Genomic DNA, 9044 nt, shown 5'->3' on the forward strand with positions numbered 1-9044 from the left:
ATGTCTGTGTGGAGGTACGGGCTGGTCTGTTCCAGGAGATAGCATAGGGCTGAAACTCAGGGACAATGAAGGGGTGCATAATTTCACGTATATCACTTAATAATCTGTTCCTGATTTCTACTTGCCCACCTTCCTTCCTTTCAATTCCACATTTGTGCCTTTTAACCTCAGGCCTCCTCTTGTTGCTATATAGAAAAGTTTTCTTGCACTGAGAAAACAAACCTGCTGCTTCTCTTCCCTCTCCCTCTTCTTTCCTTTTTCCCTCTCCCTTTTCCCTTTTCCTTCCTTTCCTTTTTTGCTGTGCATGGACATGTTTGTACTAGAATGTGTCCCCAATTTAACCACAGAAGGTCATAAATTGACTAAACGAAAGCTGGTTGCCTTATATATAGAAATGAATGTGTCCACACACAGATTTGCAAAGCCACAGGAGGAAAAACTGGAAAAAAAACCCAAACCCAAACTATTATTTCAATGCTGTTTGAGCATAGCTGATTTAAGACTCTATTTTTATGCTAATTCCTATTTCACATTTTGAAGAAAAGGGATCTTAGGTAAAAGGTTGATTAACCCCCTGCCTTTTGTTAGAGAAGCTAATCACTTGTATACTGAGAGGAACTAAATGTCTGATTCAGCAAAATAGCTTAACATAAAGTTGGTGGTCCTAAGGTAAAATTGCAGTACTAATCACTCCGGCCATTATTAAGTACAAAAATATAAAACGGGAAGAATTTTATTTTTTCCTCTCCCCAAACCCTGGTGATTCATGACTAATACCCTGGTGCTGGGCTTTCCATAACATGGCATGTGTGATGTAAAGCAGCCCCATAGAGCTTGCTTGCTGGACATAACGAGCAGAAAGCCAAAATACACAGTTACTAAATAAATCACGCCTCATGAAAACACAGTGCAAGGCCTCTGGGATTTTTTGTTTTAAGCCCTGGATCACCATTTGCTGGCAAAGTCAGACTGTTTATGTGGCAATCTGTTAACATTAAATACACAACACGTGCAGTGACACAGGACGCAGCATCAATGTGCAGTAGGCGACAAGCAGAGCGGGAGCATGGAAAGCCAGCATGGTTGGGATGATGATGCCCAGAGCCTGCAGCACACTCCCCCACATCACATGGGCCATCCTCCATAACCTGCTCTGTGCCTTTTGAGATCTGCCCTTTCAGGCCAGTCGTGGCTGGGAGGACAGGACTGCTGCAGATGAGCTGGTCCTAGCAGGAGCAGATGCAAATTAGCCTCTTCCACTTTTGTCTAAAGTCTTCCTCTTCTTAACTGCTTAGCCTTCACGTGGCTATGGATCTGCCACTCCCTCCTCTTATTTGTTGCGTACCCAACCTCTTGCCAAACTCTTCTCAACCCTTCAAAAAGCCCTTGAAGTTCCTCATTTTTGTTGCTTTTCTCTGCACCTCCTCCAGGTAGTCTAAAGCATCTCTAAATCAAGCTGCAAGGTAAACACCAGGTGCTTTCCACCACAGCTACAGTTTCTTTGTAATTCCCTGGGGGATGAAGTGGGAATGGAGTTAAATCCAGTCAGCAGCAAGTCACGGGTGGTGTTCACCAGGGCTCAATATTGGGGCCTGTTCTGTTTAATACCTTTATCAATGATCTGGATCAAGTGCACCCTCAGTAAGTTTGCAGGAGACATGAAGTTGGGCATGAATGTTGGTCTGCTTGAGGGCAGGAAGGGTCTACAGAGGGATCTGGTCAGGCTGGATCATTGGGCTGAGGCCAACTGTATGGAGTTCAAGGCTCAGTGCCAGGTCCTGCCCTTGGGTCACAACAACCCTGTGCAGCAATGCTACAGGCTTGGGGAGGAGTGGCTGGAGAGCTGACCAGCAGAAAAGGACCTGGGGGTGTTGGTCAACCACTGGCTAAATATGAGCCAGCAGTGTGCCCAGGGGGCCAAGAAGGCCAATGGCATCCTGGCTTGTGTCAGCACTAGCGTGGCCAGCAGGGACAGGGAAGGGATCTGACCCCTGTACTCGGCACTGGTGAGGCCGCACCTCGATGTCTGGGTTCAGTTTTGGGCCCCTCACTACAAGACAGACATTGAGGTACTGGATCATGTCCAAAGAAGAGCAATGCAGCTGGTGAAGGGTCTAGAGTGCAAGTCTTATGAGGAGCAGCTGAGGGAACTGGGGCTGTTTATCCTGGAAAAAGGAGTCTCAGGGGAAATCTTACTGCTCTCTACAGCTACCTGAAAGGAGGTTGTAGCTTGGTGAGTGTCAGTCTCATTTCCCAAGTAGCAAGTCACAGGACAAGAGTAAATGACTTCAAGTTGTGCCAGGGGAGGTTTTTATGGGATATTAGGAAAAATTTCACCAGAAGTGTTGTCAAGTTTTGGAACGGGCTGCCCAAGGAAGTGGTTGAGTCCCCATCATAGGGTCTAGTGGTGGACTTGGCAGTGTGAGGTTCATGGTTAGACTTGATGATCTTAAAGGTCTTTTTCAATCTGAATGATTCTATGATGCTATGGGAAAATAAAAATAATACATAGAGAACAGGGAAGTGAAAATTGCAGGCAAGGAGGGACAACATGGGACAGAACCCCCTACCTTCTGAACAGGATTTGGTTTATGATCCTTTCAAAGGCTTTCTGGAGAGTTCAGGAAAGGATTTTGGGTTGTGGGGTTTTTTTCTATTGGAAAGAATAATACCCTTTCCATGGGTTTTTTTTGGGTTTGGTTTTTTTTTTTTTCTGATGGAAGACTTTGTTGTTTTAGGTGTATTTCATTTATTAAGAGCTCAAAAGGCCAACTGAAACAAGGAGAAGCCTTCCCATTTCCCACCCACACTCAACACAAAATTAAACTGTTTTTATATAAATGGTGTTTTACCGCTAAAAGATTGAAGGATGCTTCAAGAACTGACATAGGTTATTTTTTTTCCATTTCTCTGTTTTTCCAAGGTTCATGATAACTGGATATTTTAATGCCTGTTCTGCCACAGATTTTGAAGTTTGTACATTCTTCTTGTCCTCAAGTGTCTCTTTGCAATCCTGCTCTTCCAAAATATGTAAACACTCCTTGGTTCAAGGGAGTTACTCAAAAATGTGCCTGATTAGAGCTAGTCCAGCTGTTATTGCCTTCCAGACCCCTTCTGATGTTTGCTCACAGTGAGGTCTGATTTTGAGACACAACTAGATGCTAGCAAGTGACAATTATTTTGTTTAGAAATTCTTGTGTCAGGGGAGATGCCAATATCATATATATGTCCTTACAGCCAATGCAATATGCTGCAGGCAAGCTGGCTACCCCTATGGCATTTCTTAGAGGCACATCAGTAAAACAGACTTTTCTGAGCTGGGTTAAGGATTTGAAAAAGATGACTGACCTTTGTTTTATTTTTGAAACATCATTCCTACGTCTTTGCATGAACATGCTTAGGGGTGAGCTGCTGTTTAGTCTTCAGATCACCTGTCCTTTCTCCTGATGTTCAGAGATACACACAGTCCTGTCCATGGCCCTGCTCCCCACAGCAGTGTCGGTGGAAACAGTGGTGCGACAAGGACACTCGACCTGGGACAGGCACAGTGTCAGAATGAGGAGAGGGTCTGTCACTGGGCGAGGAATGATCCAGAACTGGCCAGCCCAGGCTTGCACTGTCCCACTGGTGTCAGCAGTGCCCTGTGGGCTCCTGGATGACAAGACTGGCAGTGCCAACCACTCATTTTGGAGGTGGACAACACATTGGGGAGGAGAAGAAGGAGTAAAAAGAAGAGGAGGAGGGGGAGGAAAGTTCCCAGACCAAACCTGAGGAAGTGAAATGTGAAATCATGCTTCTGTAGGCATCTACAGAAATCTGATTTTTGGCATTGTTTTTACTTGTGGCTGCTTTGCTCTTCCCAAGTCACTTATTTTACCGTGGATGCCCAGGTGGGGACATCCCTCCGGGAGTGTAAAGTACCCAGCCAACAGGGGCCCAGCAGCAAACACAAGCAGGGATGGTGATGGCACCCATCCAGGAAACAGCGACCTGGCATGTCCATGCCCTCTTCCCTCCTTGGTCAGGAGAGAGAGAGATGACCCATGTTTCGGAGGAGGAAAGATTGTTCTGAGCTCCCAGGTGCCGGAGCTTGGAGGGACTGGTGCGGTTGGGCTGGCGACTTCAGCACACGCCTGTGAGGGAGGGCAGCATTGTGCCTGGGGAAGGGGTGGCTGGAATGGGGCGTCTGGGCATAACTACAACAAGATCTCACAGCAGCAGGGGAGCACACTGGAAATGGCAGGTGCTGGTGGTTCAGAAGCACCAGTCTTCCTTGTGGATTATCATTCCTCAAAAGCATAGCTCAGGGGTAAAAAAAAAAAAAAAAAAGAGAAAAGTTGCTAATTTTCTGTGAAGTGGAAATCCTGCTTTCCAGTCCATGCAGTTAAAAGCATGAGCCATCCACGCCTGTTCTACCAGAGGGAGCGCACATGAAGGTAAAGTGGGAACTGGGGCCCTTGACTGTCAGACCTCTTTTCTTGTCAGCTGGACACATGCTTAGTGTCTGTGCTGTGATGCCTATTTTGGCCCAGGAACACCAGGCATGTTTAATGACTTATTCTAAGTGCACAAATAAAACACAATTGCAACACAGGCAATGATTTTGCTTAGACGAACTCCATAAAATCTTACAAAATTAGAAAACTTTCACTTAAAATGGTGTATTTTTTATTATTAGTTTATATTTTATGCAGAAAACTGACAGACACTGAGCATCGTTACTCTATTTTTTTTTTTTAAGCAGAACACACCCTGAATCTAAGCGCTCCAGAATCCTGGAAAAGCACAAAGAGCAACTGTAAAAAGACAAATTATGATTTTTTTCATCACCATCCATAGATGACAGCTTCCTTTTTTAAACAAACTATCTAAACCTAGCTGCTGTAGAAGGATTGCCGTCCTTGAAAACTGTCCTCACTGGCTTCTGAATCTGACCTGCTCCCAGTGAGCTCAGGGAAGAGGATGCAATCAGGAAAATTTTATTCACCCTTCCCAGTTTCTGCCCTGCCATGGCTGCAGCGTTGCAGAGAGAGGCAGGGACCACAGGGTCTGTGGAGTGGAGGGGGGGACCCTCATGTCTCTCTAGGGGGGAGGAGTCAGCCCAGGCAAGCGGCTGTGCCAGAGGAACCTTGCCAGGAGCAGCAGCTGCAGGTAAGCTACATGGCTGTGTTGCAAGTGGGACATAGCAAAAAACGTTTGCGAGTAGTGATATGAAATGGAGCCAGATGGGACTACCTTCTGCCCGGCCTTTAGCATTTTGTGAAGAGGTGGAATCTGTGTTGGGATACAGTGGAACAGCATTATACCGGGAATGATATGGTTATAATCAACCCATAATGTGGATTATAATGATTGCAGACCTGGCTCAAAGAGCAAGGATGTAAATTTTGTCTGGGCCAAGGCTTTAAGGGTTGTTGTCAGGAGATGTCAATTGCAGTGCTCCACATCCAGATGGGCTCCACGCCACTGGCTTTAACTCATCCTCCATGGCTAGAACTCAGCCAAGAAGGACATGTCAAAGAACATATATGGCTACGTTGATATGAGGGGGCCCTTCCAGAAGTGTGGAAAAAATGACAGCCTGATGGCCACTCTGCCTCTCCAGTGGCTCCCAGCCAGTGGGCATTTCTGGCTTGCATTGCCTGGCTTGGAGGTTGAGCTGTAGCAGCAGAATCCATCCCACAGCAGATACTAACAGCAGGATGTGTTGTCTTGCAGCAGGGTTTGGGATTTTCTTTCTCTCCAGCATTTGAATATCATTTTGGAGGTTTCCTGCAGCACAGCTGTAGCCAAGCTAGATGTTTTAATAGTGAGCAGGCATCAGGCACTGGTGTAAGAAGAAACAAGTAATTAATCTATGCAAAATTCAAGTTCCTGCTTTTGCTACCCATTTTCCAGTGCACAGTGGTATTAAAAAAAAAAAAAAAAAAAAAAAAAAAGCGCCTTTGTGGCACAAATTTTTCTTTTTTTTTTAATGTTAGTGGTCTGTCCCTTTACTTGCAAGGCTAACATTTCCCAAAGCATTTGCGTAGCTGAAGAAGCATAAAGTTTCGGTAGAGTACTTTGGCTGAAAATCAAAAGGATTTTTCTTCCCAACTGCTCTAAGTCACTCACAAATGTGGCTGCATTCATTTTGCTGAGTACAGTGGAAGAGACACGACTCCACTTGCATCAATACACCTGTACTTGTCTACCATTGTTTGTGCCAGTCCAGGTTATTCTGGTTCAAGAACAAAGAGAAACTGCACTGGTAAAAGGCACCTTTGTACCAATGCCTTGTACTACTGTGTGAAGGTGCAGCCGTTGAAGGAAAAATATCACATCCAGTCCAGCATGCACCAGTGAAATTTTTCTGGTGTAGGCCATGGACTTCTAAGTGGCTCAGACACTTCTGAAAATATTACTCTTCATCCAAATAAAGTAAAAGAACAGCCAATGTTCAGATAAGTGGCTTTGCTAGTAATGTTACTTAAAGCAACCTCCCACATGCTTCCACCTTCAGTGAGTTACTCCATAACTGAAAAGTCTGGAGATGCTCCAAACAAAACAGTGTGTTTTCATTAAGAGTGGAAAAAAATTATACTGTGTATAAATTTACTATGAAGCCGTGGTTTTCACTATGATCTAACAGTGGCATACGTGTGATTTTAATAAAGAAAACCATGCTTTCATTAGTTAACACTGTGTGCAAGTCAAGCATGCATTGAAAAACAAAGCAGATCCAGTCATTCATAACAGAATTGTTCATCAATAAGGCTACATGAGTCTTTGCAATCGGACCACCAGGCTGGGTGGGCTTCTTCCTCCTCCTTCTTCCCTAACTGTCCCCAGCCCATTCATGGTTGGATTTGCCCCTGCAGCTGGCAGTGGAGTGCTGTGCTGAGAAGGGCTGTGGCTGTGGTCCCAGTGCATGCCCCTTGCCCAGGCCTCAGTGCCCACGCAAGAGGCCACCGCATGATATGATGTGGCAGTCCAGTCACTGTACCATCCCATGCCTTCCCTTCTGGTCCTGCCTCTAACCCAGAGACCCAGGGCACACTCAACAAATGCAAGGAATAATCAAAAGAGGAAACACAGCCAGCTGAGTAAAATAATGTGTGTGCCAAGAGTCCAGAAATAGAAATTATGCCTGTCTCTGTCACAGGCTATATATGACAAGGCAATTTCCCCTCGGTGTTTAAGATTTCTGTTTCAGTTAGGGATAATAGCTTTATTCTCTCTGCTCCATTTCCACTGTGAATTCCACTGTATGGGGAATGCCTCTTTGTAATGTGTTTTTGCAGAACCTAGACCAATAAATGAACTTCTCCATGGGAAGAGCATTTCCACCAGGAAATGAGGCCATTTCTGGTGCAGGAGTCGAGTCCCTCAGTTGAGCGACTCAGTCACCCAGCTGACTCACTGTCAACTCAGACATGAGCTGGTTAGTAATGTACTTACCTCATTCTTGGAGAAGAGTTTGGACAGGAAAGCAGAAAGAGGGAATTACATCAGAATGCAGTTGAAGACCAAAAACTAGTAATGAAGGAAGAAGGCAAAATATATGTTCAGTGATGATAAACCAAGAGAAATATAGAAAAAGGTAAATGGATTAAATGTAAAGTTGAAAAACAACTTGTGGTTAAGCTTTGCTGGACCACAGTCAGAAAACTAATGAGACTGCAAGGCTTGCTTTCCTGTAGAACTGGAGATGAGGAAGCCATCAAAGGACCTGCTGAAAAGTTGGATGCTGAAGTAGTATCCAGCCGGAAATGTCTGTATTTCCTGAAAGCCTGGAAGGCTTTATCAGGTCAGCAGGTTTATCATCTAAGCAAACCTAGATGCATTCAGCTGCTGAGGAGGGTTATGGAAAATTAGTGGGACCACGTGGACCTGTGTTAAAGGTGAGCCTGTGGTGTTTGGGAGGAGAGAGGAGGAATTGGCTTTGCCTGGGAAACAAGGAGCAGAGCCATTCAGCTCCAAAAGATGACTACAGAACAGAACAGCATTTGTTAGAGCAAACTGATGTGACAACAAGAGATCCATTGTGGAGGATCTTGGCTGGAACCTACAGCATCAAACTCACTAGTGGGTGAGTTGTATGGGAGCATGAATCCACTACGCCTTGTGGAAAAACATGGCCTGGCTTTTACCTGGCCATTTTCCCTGGTTTTGCCTCCTGGATCTATGGTCCTTTCATGCATGGTAATTCCAAAGGGGCAACTAAGAGATTTTATTCATAAATACCAAGATGAAAAAATGTCTAATCCAGGGAGGAGAAGTGCTCAGGTGACCATGTTGAACTGACCCTCTGTGGGCCAGCTGCCAGCTTGCTGGGACTGATTTCCATTGGACTTTGTGCAGGATGGAGCCCAAGCTGTCCAGCTGCCAGCCTCTCTGTTTCCTGTTGTGTTGAGTTTAGTTGGGCTTATTTCTTTCCTCCCCTTTGTGATGGCTGGAAACATATTCCTGGTTTCCCTCACCTGAGACAAGGCCATGGCCATAGCCATGATTTGTTGAAACAGTCAGCCTGACAGTCTCTTGCTGAATTTTGTTGTATCAAGTACAGGCAAGCTTAAGGAAGGTAGTACAGTGGCCCAAATTCAGCCTCATGGCAGAGTGCTCATGTTTTTGTGTAGAGACAGAAAGACAGCATGGATTTTCTCCTCCAAGTGTGAGCATAACTGAACGGAAATATGGCATCCGAAAGTGACAAGGTTGGTGCCATCAGAATGGATTTGTTTCTAGGATAACTGAAGTTATGGGGTGCTAACAGGGCACATGCAAGCCTTTTCAGTTAAGTTGTTTTAAAAAATTGTTGCATGCAGAGGTCTGCTGCTTTCTCCCAGGCTGCTGAAGGTGATGGAAAGAAAGCCTTGCTGACTTCAGACAGGTTTGGGTGGGAACATGGAACATCCCTGCTATGGAGGGAAATGTGAGTCTCACCCATGGTCCCAGGGACTTGAGCCAGCACAGTTTCCTACACTGCTCAGCAGCACCCCTCAGGGTGAGCTGCTGCAAATGACAATATCTGCTCAGTCCTTGGACATCTCCTTGGAGGCAGA

The sequence above is a fragment of the Athene noctua genome, chromosome Z (genome assembly GCF_965140245.1).
Source record: "Athene noctua chromosome Z, bAthNoc1.hap1.1, whole genome shotgun sequence".
Taxonomy (NCBI): domain Eukaryota; kingdom Metazoa; phylum Chordata; class Aves; order Strigiformes; family Strigidae; genus Athene; species Athene noctua.